Source organism: Anarrhichthys ocellatus, unplaced genomic scaffold, assembly GCF_004355925.1.
Source record: "Anarrhichthys ocellatus isolate YVR2014 unplaced genomic scaffold, GSC_Weel_1.0 scaffold58, whole genome shotgun sequence".
Classification (NCBI taxonomy): Eukaryota; Metazoa; Chordata; class Actinopteri; order Perciformes; family Anarhichadidae; genus Anarrhichthys; species Anarrhichthys ocellatus.
Window position 1 is genome coordinate 1,150,124 of NW_022280088.1, and position 22,454 is coordinate 1,172,577.

The window sequence follows — 22,454 nt, forward strand, 5'->3', positions numbered from 1 at the left end:
TGCCATTCCACTTAAAGACCCCTGACCATGTTGTTTCTATGGGAACGACAAGGTGGAATGAATTATGTCTTGATTGCGTACAGGCTGTGAGCTCCATATCTGCCCCATGTTGCACACATCCTCACATTTTCGACATTTGCATAAACATGTTTTTATTTGCATGAACATTTGCTGTGCAAAATGTATTGTTTGCTACCTCATGCACCTGCTGCTTATGTCATGCGATTGTCTTTATCGTTATCTTTCCTGCCTCTTGCTTGATAAGTGCTCTATAATTAAACTGTAATTTATATAGTATTATTATACTCATTTACAGTATAAATATGAATTGGTGTTGTTTTTATTATTACTATTATTGTTCAATAATTGTATGGCATAGATATTCAGAGGGTGCACATAATCTACCAAAAATACAGGCATTTTAATGATTTAAGCATTATTAGTATTTATCTTATTACACATTGTGTATTAAGATGGGCAGAAATATGTTTATTCCATTAACAAAATTGCTCCTTTATGTTGTGGTTATGGTGAGGACTGCCTCTGCGTGTTGAATGAAACAAGTTAAAGGAAGACGTGAATATTCTGCCTCGGTCTGAATCAATACAACTAGAGCTGAAACGATCAGTTAATTATTTGATCAGTTGATTGAAAGTTACCAGTGCATACATTAGAGCTGAACTGTGGTTTGGTTCAGGGTGAGGTTGCTATGGGCGTGCGTCCTGCATTGCCAATTAGAGGCCTGCACATCATTCTCGGGAACGACCTGGCTGGTAGTCGCGTGTGGGCTGGTAGTCCACCACCACCGGTGGTAACATTTTCTCCCTCTGTTGCAGTGACACCAGAGAGTGTGCAGTGTTTCCCTGATGAACCTTATGTGGAGACACAGGCTGAGTATGATGCAGAGTTGGAGTCTACACCTGAGAGAGAGGGCGCAGAGGAGGGGGAGGTATCCTTTGTGGCTGTTCCAGACTACCTCCTGTCTGTTTCTGGGAGTGACCTGGTGGCGGAGCAGAGAGCTGATACCTCTCTGAGCCAGCAGATGGAGAAGGTTTTAACCACTGATGATGGGAAGAGTGTTACAGATTGTTACTTGCTTGCAGTGGGGTGTCAGAGCAAGGGGTATCTGGCTTCATGCCCTTGGTGGTTCAGTACCATCTCTGAGGTTCCAGAGGAAATTCAAGGCTCGGGTTTGTCTAATTTGTTTGGTTACTTTGGTCAACTTCATGTTAAACAATTAGGCTTTGTAGGGTGCCAAATATCGGTGTTTCCTGTGCTGAGATTCCTGATGGGAACCCTGTTTTTATGGGGGGGGGGGGTGTGAGAACCCTCCTATCATACACTAGGTGCCCGGTTGTGTCTAATCTGTTACAGGTGCTCAGTGGAGGATCGTCAGCAGGATGAGTCTCACCTGTGCCGTGGTGGCTCATCCTTAAATACCCTTTCCAGTTGGCAGGCGCGGGGGCTGGAAGGAAGACCTTTGTTGATGGGCTCACCTCAGTTGTTACTGTTTTTTTTGTGAAAATGCTGTTAACATTGTGTTTGTGGCGAGACAAATAAACCCCTACTTTTGGCCGCCAGCTCTTTGTCTCCCTATTTTGTTCCAGTCTCTGAGCCGGGCTGTGACATACGATACTACAGCGGTATTGGATATTGGTGAGAAGAGGAGCCTGCGAAGTGCTGAAAGGATTATTAAAAAGACAATACACACCCCAGCCACAACCTGTTCACCCTGCTGCCGTCTGGAAAGAGATTGAGAAGTGTCAGCTGCCATACCACCAGACTTAAAAACAGTTTATTTCCTCTGGCTGTGAGACTCCTTAACTAATCCTCTACCCTCCATAATATAGTTTGTGTTTTTCTTGTGTAGCAAAATGGGAATACAACCTGCATTTCATTGTGAAACCCTGTTGTACAATGACGGTAACATAAACTTGTAACCTTGTACTGTTTCAGCTGTGCTGTCCTCCCTCTACTCACTCGTCACTTGCCCTCTATGCCCACAGGAGCTGCTCAGTTGACTCAAGGGATGTGGGAGAAGTGATTGTCACAGAACTCACAAAATGTGTGAGAACATAAGATGCATGCATGTATTTTATGATCTCTGTCAGATGAGCATAACAGTTTTAACGACAACTTATATATATTACTTTTAATTAAATTTAGAACGTTGCATAATGTGACAAGAACAGATGTCTTATGTTTAATATATACACACACACAGTCTTTATATATTTTATTGAGGGAAGCACACTACAAATGTTTGAATTTGGGCATCAACGTAACTGATTACAAAAATACGTCGTTTTGCGAAACGTTGGTCGGCGAGTCTTAAGAATGGGTATGCCATAAATTACTATTTATGAATACAAAATGCTGCACCGAAGATGCACCGATGTTTCCTGTGTTATAGCTCCTCTGTCAAGCCTCCTTCATCCTCAATGTATTTTATGAATTGGGATGTACCTCAATATGGAGCACTTAAATTGATTTTGGGAGGAGAGTGGAGCAAAGAGACAAGGAGGCACAAAATAGAGAAATGAGAAAGACCCAAAGTATGATGTGTTGTATTTTCTGTGCATTTCAGCCAGATGTAGTGGCTGAAGTGGCTCAAAGCTTCCTTTTCCTACAGACAGTAAATGCACATTTGGAGGAAATTGTGTCCAATGCATGATGTTTTGAACAGGCCACTCAAAGAGGCAAGATTTTTGGTTGCCAAAATAAAACACTTAATGGATGGAAATGAAGTCCTGGTGCCGGACCTGAGTGCTGATGAGATCCTTGAGAGAGAGAAGGCCAGCAGTTTTCATGGATGCACAAGTTTATAAAACCATCTTCTTATTCTCTGAAAATTTATTTCATTTTTAAACGATAAACCTTAACCTACAGTATGTGCTTATTGCTCATATCATATAGATGAGGTAGTATGTATTTTTCATGGATTGATTTTAGTGCATAAACTAGACAAGACTCAGTGATAACATGTCTGTGCTCAAATAATTCAAAAATAGACATATTGCATGCTTTTATTTCTAACTGACCTGTTGTCAGTTGGAATTTAAAGTCACTTTTTCTGTTTATTAGCCTAAAATCTGCTCTCTTTCTCTGGTTACATTCAACTGAGGGAAATTTTAAACTTTTTTTCAGCACTTTTCACCCAACCAGAACGTTTAGTTGGAGGAGCAGCGCTTGCTAAACTGTGACAGCAAGTGTTTCAAACAGCGCTCCCAAAAGAACAGCTTTCTTAACAAAGCAAACTCAGACTTTTGCAGATCCACTGCACTGTGCTTCACTGAAACCTGCCTTGCTCACTCCATCTATTGGGCTTCCAACTCCTCCGAGCGGACTGTGTAATGGAGTTATCTGGGAAAACCAGGGGAGGCGGAATCTGCTTTTTCATAAACAATGGTTGTGTACAGATGTCACATTGTTCAAATCATTGTAAATCATTCAGTTCTAACTTGAAAACTTCCATTAACTGTATACCCTCATATTTATATCCCACCTTAAGCCTGTGTTGGTGAGGTGTTACAACACCTGGGTGACCATATAACTAACGTGGAGGAAAAAAGCTCAGAATCCCTACTAATTGTGCTTGGGAACTTTAAGTTCCAAAACACAGACAACATATTAAGTGTCCCACCAGGTGTAATGACACACTGGACCAAATACTATACAACATTGAGAGACGCCTATTGCCTGTGTAGCTTTGGGACTTTCTGATCACTGTCTGAATCATCTTCTCTGGACCTACAGGCAAAAACTTCAATCGAAGCCCATGGACCAACGAGGCAACGCTAGAGTTACAGGCCTGCTTTGACTGCACTGATTGAGGGTTTTTTGAGGCTGTTATTTAAGACCTGGATGAACTCCCTGACAATGTGACACTGTACATCTGTTGTGAGGACATACATCATGCACATACATCAACAATAAAGGAGGAGACCTACAGTAGTGAGTGCCAGAAGCACACCGACAGAAGAGATCAAGGTAGCAAAGAGGAGATACCTTGAGAAGAAACTGAAAAACATTCAGCCAACGACCTTGCATCAGTGTGGAAAGACCTGCAGGACCTCACTAACAACAGGAAACTATCCCCTAAAACTGTGGAGACCCATCAACTGGCCGACGACCTGATTCTTTTTTTACTGGAGGTTTGATAGGTCCACATTTAAATCCCTCACCTGCTCCGACATCAAACAACCACCTGTAACCCCTTTTACCCCCACTCCTCCCCACTGACCCCTACCTGTACTCCAAATCTGTGAAGAGGATATGTGTCAACTCTTTCAAAAAATGATAATAAGTAGGGCACTAGGCCCAGGTAGCATGTCTCCCTCCTGTCTAAAATTCTGTTCTGACCAGCTGTCCCTTATCTATCACTGTCATTCTGGTCCTCAAGAAACCCTTTATCACAGGATTAAATGCCTACAGGCCCGTTGTGAGACTGGACCGTTGTGAGACTGTTGACCCACCTGGAGAACATCATAGGACCTGCAGGTCAGTGGTTGATGCAGACAACGTGGGAATTCAGTACATCCTACAAGACCTTGACTCAGACATCCTTTACACCCAACTCACCCAGCTCACTTTACCAGCCCCGTCCAGTCAATTGAACACAAACTTCCTGACAGATGCAGCAGGTGAGGCTGGGTAAAATCACATCAAGCACCCAGCACTGCAACCCTCAGGGATGTGTACTCCTCATTGCTCCTCTTCCTCTACACCAATGGCTGCACCTCAGGAGACCCATCTGTTAAACACGACACAACGTGCATCAGCCTCATCCAGGACGGTGACGAGTCTGCATGAAACAGAAGGTAGCTGACCCTCTGTTGTGGTCATAACAACCTGGAGCTGAATGCTCTAAACACTGTAGATATGACGGTGGACTTCTGGAGAAACCCCCAACACTGTCCCCCATCTCCGTTCTGCTGTGGAATCTTTCGGGTTTCTGTGATCCACCATCTCCCAAAATATCAACATAGACACCATAAGGAAAACGGCCCATCCACTTCCTGTCAAGTTCAGGAAGTTCAAGGTTCCCAAGGAGTTGCTGATCCAGATCTGTATTGCAATAATCCTGTCTGTTCTCTGCACGTCCACCACTGTGTGGTTGGATCAGCCACCAAATAGGACAGAAGCAGACTACAATAGACAGCCAGGACTGCAGATATTATTGGTGCCATTCTGCCTTCCATTCAGGATTTATATTCCTCCAGAGTCAGAAAACAGGCATGTAACATCGCTGTGGACCCTTCTACTTCAACCACTACATAGCGCTATACTCCAAAACAACCATACACAAGAACAGATTCTTTCTGCAGGCCGACATTCTGATGAACAACATCTGCTTTTGTCCTTAATAACCTGTGTTGCAGCGATATGCTAAGAAATGTCTGGCTGAGTCCTTCCTGAGTCGTGTCATGGGGACGATCCCAGCCAGAGCCCTGCTTATGTTGGAGTGTATCCCATGCAAGGCTCGGGGCAAAGGTGCTAAGTGGAAGCCTCCGAAAGCTGCAACAAGCACGGGTTTGCAGCCCCGTACTGCCGGCAAGGCAGTACATCATTGTGACACATTTTGATTAATCTTTTTATTCTCATGTATAGTGGTTATAGGGATACAAATGGAGAATTCAAATTATTAGAAGTAAATGACTGCATTTTTATTGAGATATTTACTTTGATTGAAAAGTTATTTTGCATTAGTAGTTTTAAATATATTTTATAAGCTGCTAGGAAGTTAAACAGGTCATAATTCTCTTAAATTTATTTTATATTTCTGTGAAAACATGTTCAAACAACTGTAATTATTCGTTTCTTGCCAAAAACTAAATGTTACAAGATTTAATTTACACACCTGCATGCAATTGCCTTTTTTACTGTATAGAGCTTGAACGCATCATAATGTAACTCAATGCAAACTTCATTAACTGTTAGCTCCATTATTTAGACAAGCAGGACTGTGCTGCCCACTGGCCACTAAGCGCTAACATTAGCTCTCCCCCTGATGAGTTTGTGTATTTGTTGTTCACATAGCATTATCAGGTAAAAATGAGTGTCACCTCAGATTTATTAGTGCCACGCTTTCGATCTTTTTTTTTTTTTTCTCCACCATGGCTCCCTGTCCCCAAAAAACTGAAACATGATACAGCATGCGTATGGCATTACCTCAGTACAGAAAGCATCTGTAAGGCCAATCAATAGTCATGGAGGCATGCAATTCAAAGGATTCTGACAACTCGGAACTGGTTCTCAACAGGAACCGATTCCTAATTCACATATGTTTACCTTTGTTCAGCATTGTTGTCCTTGTTTTAGTTGTCCATTTCTGTGGTTGTAAATTGAGAGAAATAGAAAAAACGAGTTAAATTCCTACAATGTATATTTAATTTCTTGGCCATTTTTCACGGGGTGTGGTGGAGGACTCAAATGCAGACCAAGACCAGAAGTTGAGTGAAGCAGGTATTTAATAGAAAAAGAAATCAGAACAGGAACACAAGAGGGAATCTACAGGCGAGGGGGAAAATCCAGCAGAATGAGGCAAGGCAGGCAGGCAGCGAACCGGAAACAGGACCAACCAAACGGGCAGGTAAACATAACAATGATCTGGCAGTGAGTGTGTGCGTGTGACTGCGGTTTAAATAGTGGGTGCAGCAGAGTGAGCAGGTGAGAGTAATGAGCTGATGAGGTGGGTGTGACTGGCAGGTGCACTGAATAAACTGATTAGGTGAGTGAGAGATGGACAAAACAGGATACTGGTGGCAGAGCTGTGACACCATTAAAGCGGATTCTGATTCTAAGTGTAGAATTAAATGATGTACAATTGTGGCGTATTCTACCAAGAATGTGTATTTGCGCATAATTGATGATGTTGCATTGTGTTGCAGCAAAAGTAAAGCCAGGTTACACTTTTTTGCCAGACAACCCTGTATTGTTTAATTATTATGTTTATTATTATTTTTATTTATTTTTTTGCTGTGGCCCTCTGTGTCAAGACCCCTGCTGTACTAATACAACGATCTCAGTGAAAGAACGCTAATGCTGGTTGAACAAAGCCCAACCCCCACTATTGTTGTATTCAACCTGGGGACACAGAGATAAATAGGCTGAAAGTAACTCATAGACCGCACCAATTTTCACGTGGACTTTCATTTTTCTACCAGCAGAAACTCATGCCAGCAGAGTAATTTCAAATCACATAAAAATTCTGCACATTGAGGCTTTGATGAGGAGGTGGTCAAAGTGCAAAAGTTGTAAATGGGGAGTTTTTCCAAACTAAAAACACTGCAAAAGACAGACATTAGTGAGAAGTTGATGAACAAAGATATTTGAGTGAGTGAAAGGTTTGAATGAATGGATGACACGTGAATGAAAGATCTGAAATTTCAAAAACATTTTCACTTACTAAACATTTTTTTCACTTTCAAACCTTGTCTTCGGATTGAAAGCATATTTTTTTTCACACCCCTGACTTTTCACCCTTTATCAGCTTTTAGGTTGTCCTTTTTGCCTTTTTCAAGTTAGAAAAACAACTCCAACCTATACAGTTCACACCAAAGTGTGTGTTAAGTGTATGTGTGTGTGTTAAGCATTTATTACATACTATAAATGTAAATGAATATCTTTTATATATCTTTGCTTTTCTACAACATTTATGCATAACATGACACACAGCCATGACCTGAATGTTGTAAACAGCAATAATCTTGCCTTCAATGTTAATGGCAGTGATAAATATTTACTCCAATAAAGTGTTTCTGCTGTGGGAGTTAAAATATGACGCTATGCACCTTGGATTATTTTCCGCACAGCTGCACATACTCATCATTAAGTCGAAGAGAAGAGAGTTCGTCCATGATAAATGCATGTGTTCTGACAGCAATGAAGTGCTGAACTGCTGCAATATAATGGTTCGTGTCCCACTGACTACTCAGCTCCAAAAACATGTAATGCACCATAATGTGTGGGGTTGCATCATACAAGTGTATTAAAGGATGTACAAGTGTCTTGATGAGTGATTTTTTATTTTTACTTTAAACCATGTTTGCTGGTCTCAAGTATGTTTTATTTTTTCACGGAAAATACCAGTTAATGATGTGAAATAGCATTGGTTTTTAGAGCATATGTTTATTTATTTTGATCCACTTGGTCCAAGTTACTGAATGGTGAGAACTACATTTTACATTCCCATTGTTTTAAATTACGTATGTATAAAAACATAGCCGCAAGAAACTATCTCTGGATCAAGCCATTTTTTTAGTCAACAGAAAGAAGCAGCTAAGCTGCTACAATTAAGGCCACAAGCAGCAGTGAGCGGGTTTCAAGCTTCAAACAAATATACGTTCAGGACTTATGCAGGATGTCTCCAATGAGTTTAGTCAAGATTGCTCAAAGGCAACATGAGTTATGGACTATTTCTTGCAAAGCCCTACCCTTGGCAAATTTGTTTGATTGATGGCGGCCATTTTTTTGGACAGATTTCTGCCCATTTGTTATTGAATTGTGTATCTCTGTCCTGCAAGACTGTAATATATTTGGTGTTGATAGAATTGAATTCCCAAAAAATCAATTTTTAGATCTATATATTAACTGTTTCTCACATTATGCAAATCCATCACGGTAGCCTTCATTGGCTTTTTGGTAGAGCACCACCCTTCTGGGTTTGAACCCTAATTACAATATTAAAAAGAGGTCACTCATGGTGACGAACCCATTAACGGCTTAAAAAAGCTTTAAAGAGATTTAAAAAGCTTTTAAGCGCATTTCAGCCCATCGTTTAGCTGTCCAGGCCACAACTTTAGAGGTTTAGTTCACTGTCATGTCTTTTAGAGCGTTGTTTTTTGCAAGTGAAAATCTCAGAAAACTTAGCATCTTAAAAAGTCAATGTGCTCACAGCTTGTTGTCCCCAAGTGGCCAAAAATACGTGATGCAGGTTTAAAGAAACATAATTTCTAAACCGTTGGGGCAAAAACAGTAGTGTTTCAACTGTAAGAATACGATGCAATGAATATGCTGTTGTGCATTATGCAACAGGATTACTGTTGCTCTTGGATGAACTATTGATTGCACTCTTACTGCCACTACAATTACAACAAAATAATCCAATGATTAATTAAATATCTTCAAATGAACTTAAATTATTACATTACAAATCCATTTATAGTGTGAACTAAATTAAGTGAAGTAATTGTCACACTTTTTCTCAGTTTCTTGTCACTGTAGGTCAATCTTTCATAGAATGAAATGTGTTTTTAAGTAGTTAAGTGGTTTTTTAAAGTATTTTAATGCTGGTAACAATAATTTTGTCAGCAGCCTACAATTGGATTTAACCATTGCAATGAATAAGATAAGCTATTATGCACCTGCTATATTTATCAAATAAAAAAGATATTTAGCCACAGTTGACTTTAATTGCTCCCTTGTTTGCCTCACTGATATTCTGTGGACGCTGCAAAACCATACACAGTATTTATGGCTGAAGAGATGTTATCACACAAGGCATTTGGTTGAGTCTTAGTTGTGACAAAACATAATCATAATGCAGCATCATTTTGTATACTAAGGAACTGTACGTTATTTCAACATGTTGCACAGTCAAGTAGGACAAGAACATGTTTTATTTTGATGGTTGGATATCAATTGAAATCTGTTTTATTTGCATAGCCCATTTATTGTCTTACTTCTTGCTGAGATGCTACAGCACGTAAAGAATTTTAAAAATCTTTTATAAGTAGGAGTCGATGCTTGGACACTAAGTCTGAAACATTAATGCATGCGTTCTTTTTTGAATCCATACTGCAATCGTTGTCAACAAGGATTTTAATTTTTTTACAATAGAATGGCATTCAAGCTTGAAAAAAGGTTAAGTTAAGTTTGGGGGGTTTTACACAAAAGTGCCAGCACTGTTTCATTGTAGGATGAAAGAAGAACTAGAGCGATGTTGGTAATTTATATTCCGTTTAGATTGGTTATTATAACACTGTGAGAAGGTATAGATTGGTCATCTAATAGGCGTTTTTTCTATCGTGCCTCAACCAAAGTTTAGTTATCTCTTTAATATCAGTTGGCAGTAAATCAATCACCATCACCTTGTTGAGAGCCTATTAGAGGCAATCAGAATACTCCTAATCTTGAATCTGGAGTACCTTGAAGTATGCCATGAGAGTAGATCCTGGTATCAAAGATCAATACATTTTTTATACCAATAAAATATCAAAAACTGGCAATTACCCAAAGTGGTCGTGGTTTTTGGAAGTTGGAATCATAATATAGTTTAATCTTCTTTGATCGGATAGTTCCAGATTTTAAATAAGGATTCCAACTATAGACAAAATGATCTAATTAAATTATTAATTTTCATATTTTTCTTTTTTTGTCATATACAGATATACGATGATGATTGCTGGGTAATATTTATGTTGATATTGTTCAATGTCAAGTCTCTATTCAATCATTTGACAAGATGTAGGTAAAGCATGTTTGCATGCAATATATTTAAGCAATAGCTCACTACTGGCCATGGTACGTTGTGATTATATCACATTGAAATGCGCTGAACAATACTCGTTAGCTGTGATGAAATCTCAACCGCGGCCTGAAGTAAGCTATACGGAAGTTATAGACTCGTTCCAATTATACATGTTGTAATCAATAAATTCAGTAGGCCCGCCTGGGCTATAAATTTAATTATTTGGCACATTAATTGTATGTTTCCATTTATTGTGCAACCACTGAGAAACTGTCCAGTGCCAGTAGGATGGCTGTGATAACTGGTTGTGAGCCACTAGGCTTGCCTTTTTAGTGAGGATGTTGCTCCACTTTCTCTGATCCTTGATTGATTTTCTGGAGAGAGGTTTCACACTTGTGCTGCCACCTATAGCCATAATCCCTCGTGTTGGTGGAGCAATGACCCCCCCCCCCCACACGACGACACATGCATTTTCCGTCATAGCCATGGTATGTGGTTATTATTTCACGGCTATGAACCAATCAGATTACTTAATTCGAGCTACCCATTTCATCATGTCTTGTATATTATAGTGAAATAATGATGCAGGTCTCGCTCATGACTGAGCATTGAGGGGAAAGGGACTTGTAAAAGTGATCTGTCTGTTATCCTATCAGAATTACAATGCTTTATAAAGTTCTTACATATTTCTGTAGGTTTTCTTTGTAGGTTATACAGCCTTTACAACACATTTGTCTAGGGTTGTGTTTTTCAGTTACGCTCCCTCAGCCAGCCTCTGTGAGCAAAGTGCGCATCATGTTCAATTGCAGTAACCTGATGCTCCGTTAACACATCTGTCAGGTTACTGCTGATCCTTTCAGGGAAAGAGCTGGCTTGTTGTGAAGCATAGAGGGACTACATTAGAGAATGTCTTGGTTGACAAGTAGTTCAGGTTAAATAGGGTAAAGTTTTATTTCTAAAGTAACTTAAGAAGTTCCTGGGTTACTTGTCACCCATCAAACTAATGGGTCCTGGTTTAGAATTGCGTTTGCATGCATCTAAGGCCAACAGCATACACAGTTTTACAAGCTCCATGTATATTGTCATTGTCGTCGACTGCAACTTTCAGATTAAAGTGAAAAGAATGAAAGAAATGGAAAAGAGGGGGGAATAGCTTAGGTATGCTTTTGTTTCAGTCACGTTATTAATTTGGCAATGATATAACTTTGGTACTATAAATAACATGACATTTGTGTGTGCTATATTACTCTGCATGAGCTAATTAATTTTGATTTGATTTGAAAGGAAGGTGAACATTAAATTGCCTATTTTTTATGATTGTTTACCAATGACTCACAAAAAAGTCACTGTAATTAAAGATATAATTCTACCGCTTTTAGGTCATGGAGTTCGCCAAAGGCACTTGTGTTTTGTTTACAATTGTATACCCATATATCATAAAACATCAGCCCTGCAGCACTGACTCAGGGATTTAGCTTTTCTTTGGAGGTCACGGCTTGACCAAGCTGTCCGAAAAGTGTCACTTTCAGATCTAATCCTTACCTTGAAATGTTTTTCCTTCAACTTTACCTATTATCTGCTGCATATAAAATATAGCAGTTTTTTTCCTTTAGAAATGAACAGCTTTAGTTTGAACAAGTTTTAACTCAGCTGTTCTTTTGTTTTTTTAGGAGTAAATGGACGTTTTGTTGGGTGTACTTTTAGAAATCAGCCACTGCTGGTCGTGGATGACATATTTCAAAGAAATCAAGTGATTACCAGGCAATTGAGTTACAAAATAGTGGGTTGGCATATTCAGTTATTACATTATACTTAAAATAAAGACAGACTACAGTATCCAATGGCATCTGGTATCAAACACACTAACAAATATTTCGAATGATTCCTAGGTGCCGAACAAATATTTAAATAGTTGCTATTTCTTCCCAAAATGTATTGTCTTCATAGCTGTTAAAGAACATAGAGAAATATATGAGGCGGATGTGGGCGATATAGACAAACTATCAACTATCAAATTATAACTCAAATGTTCATTTGCCAGTGTTTATCAAAGTCCTCAAAATAATAGTTAATAGTTTAATGTTTGTCAGATAGTTTTTTTAGTTTTTTCTTTTTCACTTTTCATCAACAGTCGACAGTGGAAAGACAAACAAGAAATGTGGTTAGAGAGTGGTAGCACATGCTGCAAACGTGCCCGGCTGCCTTGATTAAACAAGACATTAGACACAACTGTTATTGTGTTATGTCTCCGTGGTGCAACCAAACATCGGCATTGCTTTAGAATGAAACTAACTAGTTTCGCCGTATTGTTTAGTGTGGACTTTGCACACTTAACTAACACCAGCATGCGGTTCATAAATGTAGCACAATAAAAAATATTGCCAGAGAAAATCAACCAGGCAGCAGTTACGTTTCCTGACAAAATGTAGTTGGGAGATCAAATAAGGAATATGTAAATTACATTTCTAACGGACAATATTGAGACTCAATACACAGAACTGTGAACGATCTTGATGGGAACTTTGTTACACCATTACCTTGATACAAAATTATTATCTAGCCATAATCACAGTCAGTATAGCTATAAAAGCATGTTGCAAATTTGGTTTCGTGATGATTGACATTCTATCTGTATGTGCTGTTTGCCTGGTTTAAACTTAAAACCATTTGTCCCTGTTTGTTTAGACCTTTTGGCCATGATGACAAAAAAACATTACAGCAAGAGACCAGGCAGATAGAAAACAATATAAAGACAAATGACAGCGTATCGGTATCGCACAAGAAAAAGGTAACAGGGAGACAGACGCAGAACACATGAAAAGGGGCAGAGAGTAATGGCGAGACAGAGGAAATGGCAACGATAAATAAACTTTGTCTGAAACTGTGTTTGTGCGTGTCACACATAAACTGTGTATTTGTGTGTGAGGTTGCGTTTGAGTGATAATGGAATGAATGTTTGAGTGGGAGAGCATGTGTTGGATGTGTCACTGCTGCATGCAACCACTTGCGTAAGTGTTAACGTCTTTGTGTGTGTGTGTGTGTGGTTGTGTGTGTGTGCATATTCTGTTTGTACCCACACTAAAACTTCCAGATACAAATCATAGAACTTAATGATAAAATAACATGTGGAATGTTTGGGTATTTACGGAAAAGTTAACTTCTTCACTTTGACATGAGCAGGACAATCTGTGTTTGAAACGTATACCTATATCATCAGTTCATGTTCACATGAAATATAAGCAGTTTGTCTTTTTTTCGTGTGCACAATTTGGTCTCCACTTTTCTGTCGGCATCGCGACAGACCCCTTGCACTGAGGACAGTACGCCACGAGCCGGTCCAACCCCGCAGTGAGAAAGGGAGCATTAAGTCCGCGGCCCCATGACGTGGTGAGGGGTGCTGTAACGCTCACGGCCTAAGGTGGGAGCCACTGTCACCCCCGGCCTTTTCAAGCCGACATATTATAGCGGGTCACGACACCAATGGAGGAAATTCTCCAGGTGAGGCCCCGTCAGTGGGAAAGGATCTAACCAGCTAAGTCGACTCCTCTCGGCAGAGGCAGAAATTATTTAGATCTTGTGTAGGAAATGTCTGTATTGTCACTGCGCTGCATTTTTATAAACTGTGATAAACTGGTCATGGTCTCTCCTTGCAATTCTCGTACTCAATACTGAAGTAACATCCAACAACTATAATTTCTCTTATGCGTTTTTTTTTTTGCAGTGACCAGCATCATGGGAGCTACTGGTCGCTACATCTGCATAAAATGGCAAGTGTGAACAAACCCAAACGTTAGCTTATTTGCACACATGCTCCTGATTAGATTTAAAAATGAGCACACATCCATCTTAGTCACAAATGCAAAGTTTAAACGCTCGCACTCTTGAGCCCTGCTAAAGCACTAAAGTGTACGGTATTAGGACAGAGTCTGATAGAGGATGTTCACTTCCAGATGTTCACTTCCAGATGTTTACCTTGAGTCTCCCACAGCACAGTCTCCTCTATTTCCTGCTCTCTGCCTGCTGAATGAGCAAAATGTGTCAGACAAATAATACAGATGGAAATTCAGAGAGGTTACATTGAAGAGTAGCAAATAGTGCTATAGTCAGTGTGTACACCCTGATTTCCATAACATGACTCACTGCTGCATTCTAAAGGGTCAGTTAAAGGTCTGGATGCAAAATTCAATGACTGTGTATGTGACAGAAATCATCTTTTTGTCTGGTAAAAGGCTACGAGCTGACAGCAAAGCTCATTAGTGCGCCACCAAGCCACAGGCCTGGTTGTTCATTTATGTGTGTGTTTGTGTATGGGCTTGCATTGTTTTATATATGCATGCATGCCTTTGTGTGTAGTAAAGATTTGCATCCCATTATTTTTTTAAATGTAAGTAAAACACACTCTATGGTGATAAATGAGGGAGAAATACTGTGCTTGAATTTTCAATGAATTGCTCTGGGATAACTCTGCTCTTGTGTATATTTTGTTGTCAACATATTGGTCTGTGACAGTTTAGAATATTTCACTGACACATTTCTGCATGGTTGTATCAAACACACCCAATGTGTCCTCTTTCTTTTTTTCATTAGGCTCTTTAGCAGGTTTAGTCCTGTGTGTGTGTGTGTGTGTGTGTGTGTGTGTGTGTGTGTGTGTGTGTTTGTATGTGTTGGTGGGTGGGTGGTTTTGTGTGTGTGTGTGATACATCTTGGCCCCGTCATCCGTCAACATAAATAACACAGTACATGTATAGCCAGCTAACTGTCCTCTAGACTGCATAACATGCACAAGCCTGGAATTAAGTCCTGGTTCTCATTTCACATTGTCTGAAATGAAGCAGACATGATATTACATGCTACCGACAGCACCGAGCACTTAGCATGTTTTTGCTGTCAGAGTGCTCATAGCTGGAAGCAGGAGTAGGCGGAGTGAAAGCTTCTCAGAATTTTTTGCCCCATGAAAACAACTCACCAACTCTGACATATTATAACCAAATAACCAAATATGTTTGCATGTTCCAGGGTTTCTATCCAGCTCTGGGCCCTTTGGCTGTCAAGAACAACTGATTTTGCCAGAAAAAAAAAAAGCTTTGATTTAACGCCTGATTTGCATTGAAGGGATGAAGTGTAGTACTCACAACTCCTAATGCACATTCATTCACGCTACACATTTGGATCCTACCACCTGCAGATTAAACCTGCGGTTAAGTTGCATTGTCAGCAGGGCAGCAGGCAAAGGAAGGTACCTCAGCGTGCTTGCCTTGGACAGTTGGTATCAACCAGGTAGAGTTGGTCTCACCTCTACGCATTGCTCTGGTTAAGGAGCCAAACTCTTTTTGTCTGCAGTGTCGGGCAGATGCGGGGATACCCACAAGCCCATCTGCTGTTTTAGCCTGTGCACCGAACAGCAGTCCAGAGTATCCTGTCTTCTTAGTCTCTGGGACCCTGGGAAGGCACCCTCCTAGGGACTGTATACTGTAGTTCTCCTAGGGGACTTCAATGCTCAAACCTCATCCAAACCTGAGTGGTGCTTTGTTATTGGACTTCTCTGCTAGTCATGGATTGGCCATATCGAGCATATGGAGATTCCTAAGTGTACTTGGTACCAGAACACTTTAGGTCAAAGATCGACTTTGGCTTACACAAATATTACTGTGTTCAAATCAACTCCCATTCCTTAGTCACAGCTTCTTGATTCTTGGGGTTGAAGTAAGAAAATCATTTGACTGTATATTCCTTCTATGCCAAACATTTAACTAAATTGTCCCTGCAACTTCATTTTGTTTTTTTTGGTCCCTCAAAACTTTACATTTAAATATCATTATCATTCATACACTGTTGAGAAAACTTTACAATAGATGTTAACTAGAAGTTCAAATGACAAATACTTTGTTTTGTAATATTGTTAGTTTTTAAAAAGCTAAAGCATTGTACCAAGCATTCACCAAATGTCTACTCAAATTTGAAGCATAAATCAGTGGTAGGAAGTGTGCAGAATGTACATTAAAGAATATTTTCATGTGAAATCACATGTTAAGACACTTTCTGTATTTGTAATGTACACAAAGCCCAGGGTACCTAATAAATCACAGTCTTCTTTTCTTACCCTGATGCATCAGTGGGCCACACAAAAGATTAGTGGACCTATCGGCCACCCTCCATTCCAGACCGAAAAGATAAATGGGAATGGGACAACTGTTTCAGGGCTTAACCTTTAGACTAATATGTGTAAATAACAGGATATTTGGAAATAATTAATGTGAAGACCTGATTATTGCAAAAGAAGGGCAGAGCTATGCTACTGATATGGGAGCAATACATTATAATTACCCTGCTAATATGGAAGGTTGGAATAAATTACCACACCAAATGTACACACAAATATTTGATACTGTCCACGCTCAAAGCCATCACATGCTGAAAATTTTTTTTTAGCATTGTATCAATACATTTGACCTGTCTTTTATAAAGTTGAACCTCCAGAGGACACATTAAAGCTGGAAAGAAACTCTTGTTCTATTGTTTACCTGAATACAGTAATCTTTCCTCCAAATTTATGCTTTTTCAAAAGTACTAATCTACTTTTGAAGAAGCATAAATTCATGAGATTAGATAGATATTGGATTAGATTAACTAATTGCATGGCAGGATATGATCATGTTCACTTTCATGGCTCATATACAGGAGTGTAAGGTTTTTGAGAAAAATACACAACCCCCTCAGATATTTACTGTACAGACAGCCATGCATATGTCCAAATGGAAGCAACCCCCTATACAGTATAAAATATTTTTTGCAGGGCACATGCAAGTTTTTTCATATGCTATCAAGTCTAAGCACCTTAGTGTGACATTGTAAAGGTCTGTGTGAAACAGGCTAAAAGTCTGCTTATATATTGCTTTTTGCGTAACCCTGATTCAGCCTTTCAACTGCTGTGAGGTCAGCGTACATGTTGAGAGCTAAATTGGCAATAAAACTACTTCAAATCACATTTTCTGATACACTGAACAGTCTATCAAGAGCATTTCCTCCTGCATTGCTGTTTTTTACAAGCTACACAACATTGAATACTAATTCATATGGTTTGTCATGGGAACCATTATTTTTATCTTTCTTTCTGACTCTGCTGTTAATAAAAAGCTGCCTTAAACGATTATAACTTAACTAATAAAACGTCTAACTTGTTTGGATATATTTCTATACTCCTTGTGAATGTCATGGTCGCAGCACACCCAGGGCGCCCATTGCAGCTCTTCTTACAATATTTCAACTTAAACCATAAACCATGTGGAAGCAATGAAAGCTCAATGGTAATATCACCAGGAAAGGTATTTATTCAGACAAATAATGACAAATAGTAAAATAGGCTCCATGGGGGAACAGTTATCTACCTCTACAGTGTGCATTAGGCAGCTGTCTTTCTACCTTCATTGATCAAAGGGGATTTCTCTTCAAACACAGCAGCCCAGTATATGTAGGAATTGTGTCCATATTGGACAATTCCACAGCTCACAATTAACTTCTAATGCGTAGTGTGCCCTATATGTAACAAAGTGAATTGTTATTGTGGAGGACAGGTTGTAATGGGCTTGTAACATGTCTGAATATTGTAAACGATGTTATTTGCCATTACCACAATCTCTTAAATCTTCACCATACTGTAGTTGCAAATACTTCATAGAGAGCGAGAAAACATTGGATGATACAAAATGTCACTAAACGTAATCTGGCATCATGGAAAGTTGTCCAACATCAATGTTCTTGTTTTGTGATGGGGTCGTGTCTTGGTGATAGGGCCGGTAAGGAGAGGCAAGTGAGAAAAAAAACATTCTGGTGATGCATTTTCTCAGTGTAATCTGAATATTTTTTTTCTCTCCTGTGCTATCTAAATAAGAAGAGGTGGAAAAAAAATGTTTTGCCATGATTATTTTTTGAAGTTCCTTAATTTCATTTTTCATCTCTGAAACAGGCGGGAAAAAAAGTTTTGCCAAGTGACATGACAGTAATTTCACACAACTTACTAACGCACCTTGTGTTAAGAGTGCTCCATGCAAAGTAAAAATCACCTGGAAGAAAAGATCAATGTTTTTTGTCCCAGTCCTTAGAAAATGACCAGAATGTATCTATTGATTTTGATTTATGTATTTGTTTGTTTATTTTTTTATGAAATACTTTCTTAAGACTAAGAGGGCTGTAATTTCCAATGTTTGAAGGCACATGAATACAATTTGATATATTGGTAGGTTTCTGTCCACTTCTTTTATGTGTATTGTGTGCACATAAACAAGATAGAAATTACAAAAAAAAACAGATACCAGGTGGAATAGAGATGCTAGAAATGTGATAAAAGACAAAATATGCAAAACAATTTCAGACTTGACAACATTTTGCACATGTGTTGAGTGATTCAGAGGTCTGGAACCAAGCTACACTACATCCATATTGTGCTAAAATCAGCTAGTGAATGTTTAATATATACTGACAAATGTTTGTCGAAGATTAAAGTATACATGTGGGAATTTTTTATTGTATTTTACTTTAAACGCTTCAGTGACTCTCATGCTCAAGCACTCTACTCACCTGATTCATGGATTCAGGCCTGGTAGGAGGTAGCAGAGGGAGGCCAGCAGTCCATTTGAAATTCATGAAGGGATCTTTCAGTGGTACGCATGAGGTAATTGGTTCAATAATAAAAGAAGAACATGTCACTCTCGTCAGTTGGGATTGTGAATGTTGTTTCCGTTTATGTGAACAATAATAAAATATGTGATGGTACTGCAGTGTTCTCCCCAGGCATTTAGTGATGACACCTTCTCAATTCATTTTTCTCTTAATATTTCATCAAAGACTTCAAATGACTGCCACTGATATACAAAGAAATTCGCAAAAGTAGTCCATGGTGGGCGGGCACAACCTGGTTCATAATTGTTCAATCCACCGGAATTGTATGCCTCCGAGATTATCAATTCCTTTTATTGATGCCGGCATTTGTTTTGAGGAGTTGCGCGTTACAAAAATGTGTGTGTCATAATGTCACACTGTGCGTCTTCGCCACTGGGAACCTGCATCAAGAAGTAGCATATATATATATATATATATATATATATGTATGCATTTGGTGGATATACTAAAGCGCATATCAACCAGATGAGGATGAAGCCTTGGAATCTATACTAAAGGTAATCCAGAATGTGAAAACTATATTTCCTGAGTTGCACATTTTATAGGGTTTCAACTATTGTTATTGCTAAGGAACTTTCATCAGTATGTCACTTGCCCAAACAGACACAACAAAACTCTGGACCCGATTTATGTTCTCTGGACCTGTGTTGTGTGATACGCAGCTCATCTCTGCATATGGCCCTTTGAGGAGGGGCAAAGTCCTCATGAAACAGACCAAGTACTGAACTCATGATTTCATTCTGAGCCTGCTACGACTCTGAGAACCTTTGACTCTAACCCAAGAGAACAGAAGGGAGAGGAAGGCAAAGACTGATGTGAGCAGCATGATGGGTGCCTTTTATGGACATGCAAAATAAACTATATGAGGAATTCCTGCAAGCAGAGCAGCTGCGTCCTCAGCATGATAAAGACAGTCTTGATGCTTGGATGAAGGCACAAATGGAGATTGAGGAGCACCGGCAACAGGCACAGAGGGAGGAACACCAAGAGACAAATAAAATGTTCATGCAACTGATGTTCGATGTAAAGGTGCCTTCGTCCCAGTATCACACATCCTCACACGTACAACCACCTCCCAATTCCTCCTGCTCTTCACTATTACCCGGGGCCTCCCCTGCACTACACTGCCCATGAGGAAACACCACTAACCTTGAGAGAACCGAACAGAGCTGCAGAGCCGTTGCCCAATGCTTCGCAGTGCATTTACCATACACGGGAAGCCAGCCCATCTCCATCCTGTCACACCCTCCAAGGTACAGTCGCCCCACATTTTAAGTAATTTTGTTCAAGAAAATGTTGGCGCCTATAGAGAATACTCTTCAATTAGTTTACAAGCAGTTGACGGGTTTTGAAGGATTTACTTTATGGCATTTTTGAAACAAGTTCTGAGACCAATTTTGTCTGTCTTTATTTTAACATTGCATTGTTGTTTTGTTAGTTGTTTCCCCAACCATACAATGAATAATGTTTATCCCACATATTTCAATGTAAGTTATGTGAACATTGTTTTGATAGTGTCACAACAATCAAATCTTTGAAATATTTGACCACCCCCTATACTCAGAATTTCAGTTTTCCTTCTGACTTTAGGTTGAGATACCCTTCAGTTAAGAGTAACAGGGACAAGCACTCCTCCATCCCACTTTGGCCAGGGGAGAAGGTAGTAAGCACAAAGTGTGTAGTTTAGCTGATTATATAGTGATGTTGTCTATGCCGCTGATGATGACAATAGTGTAATGATGATTGCTAATGTATTCAACATATTTGGTCACTATGCACTTTACTCGCTCTGTGTCTTCGTATTCATATGGTCATACTCTGTTGCTATGTATTCTATCTGACGTGATTTCTTTTTTTGGATGTTGCTGCTGCTGTGCTTTTGCAGTCTTTGGAATTGTGACTATTGTTGTTGGACAGAAAGTCCACTTGTATTCAGGATGCCTGCCCTTGCCCTTACCATATATGCCTGTTATTCCATGTATTGTAATACGCCTTGCCGTAAATCCAAGTACCTTCTGGGTTGTCTCAGCTCACTTGGAACCTCGACCAAAGTTATGCCAAGAAAGCATGAGGTACTGTACTATCTTCAGCTTTTGTCAATGGAAAACAGTTTCCAGTTTTGTGGAGCCATCCCATACGATGGAATGATAATGAGACATAAAACTGTCTCATTCAGGTAAACATAAAGGGAAAATGTGTTTTAAATCCTGAGGGGTGAGGGTGGAAAGTGATTGATTTCTGATGGAATTCCCCTTTAGAGGCCCGTCACATGTCCTGTATGGAAGCATCTGCAATATTTGTTTCTCCACCATCCATTCACTCGTTCCTTCAATTTGTCACTTGTCTGTATACATTGCATATACAGTACATACTACTCCACATGTAAAACCACACCGACACACCCGTCCTTTCTCCCTGGTGCTCACAGCTCTGCACCGATGACCCAGGTGTCACAGTGGCAATGTGAGACCTCATCTTAACTGACCTTAATGACTGCTGAATCCTGCCTCAATTACCCACCTTCCTCACTCCCCCCCCCCTTCCCTTTTCTATGTGTCTACCTCAATCTTTCCCTGTCTCACAAGCAAGCTATTAGCATAGTGCTATCTTTAACCCACCTCTCTCATTCTTTAATGAAGCGAGGGAATAGGTGAAGCGTATTTAATGAAAGCAGAGTGTGAGCATCCCTCCTAAATCATCTGCGCAGGTTAAAGAGCAAATGGCTCTCTACATTCGATCATGCAGACTGTAAAGCTGTGCGTTCTAGAGATATACTGATGAGTCTGTCATCGTCAAACTGAATGTACTGTCGAAGTCAGCTGAAACGGCGGATTGAAAAAAGGTGTAATAGTTTCATCTCTTACTTTTTTACGGTCAAATTTTTTGGGTAAGGCGAGGTAAGAGACGTATTGTGCGAAGGGAAATAGAGGAAGAGAATAGAGTCATTTGAGAGACGAGAGTACGCTTAGATAGGAAAAGACGAAACGAATGAAGTGACAGGTTGAGGCCGCCTCGTGGCAGAACAGAAACCGTGTGGGCTTAAAGGTGTGTCTGAGTGAACAAATCCATGTCTGTGAAAATATTCAGTGTGAGGTGTCAGTGAAATGTCTGGAACACATTTAGTTAAAAAAAGCTTATTTTTATATTTAGCCTTTAATAAGCTGCAAAACAGTTCGAAATATTACATAAAAAACATGAGCCAGATGCATATATCTTTGCTTAGATTCATGACTTGAATTCAGAATTCAGAAATACTGTATATATATATATATATATATATATGCATTATTTTTAGCCAAACGATGAA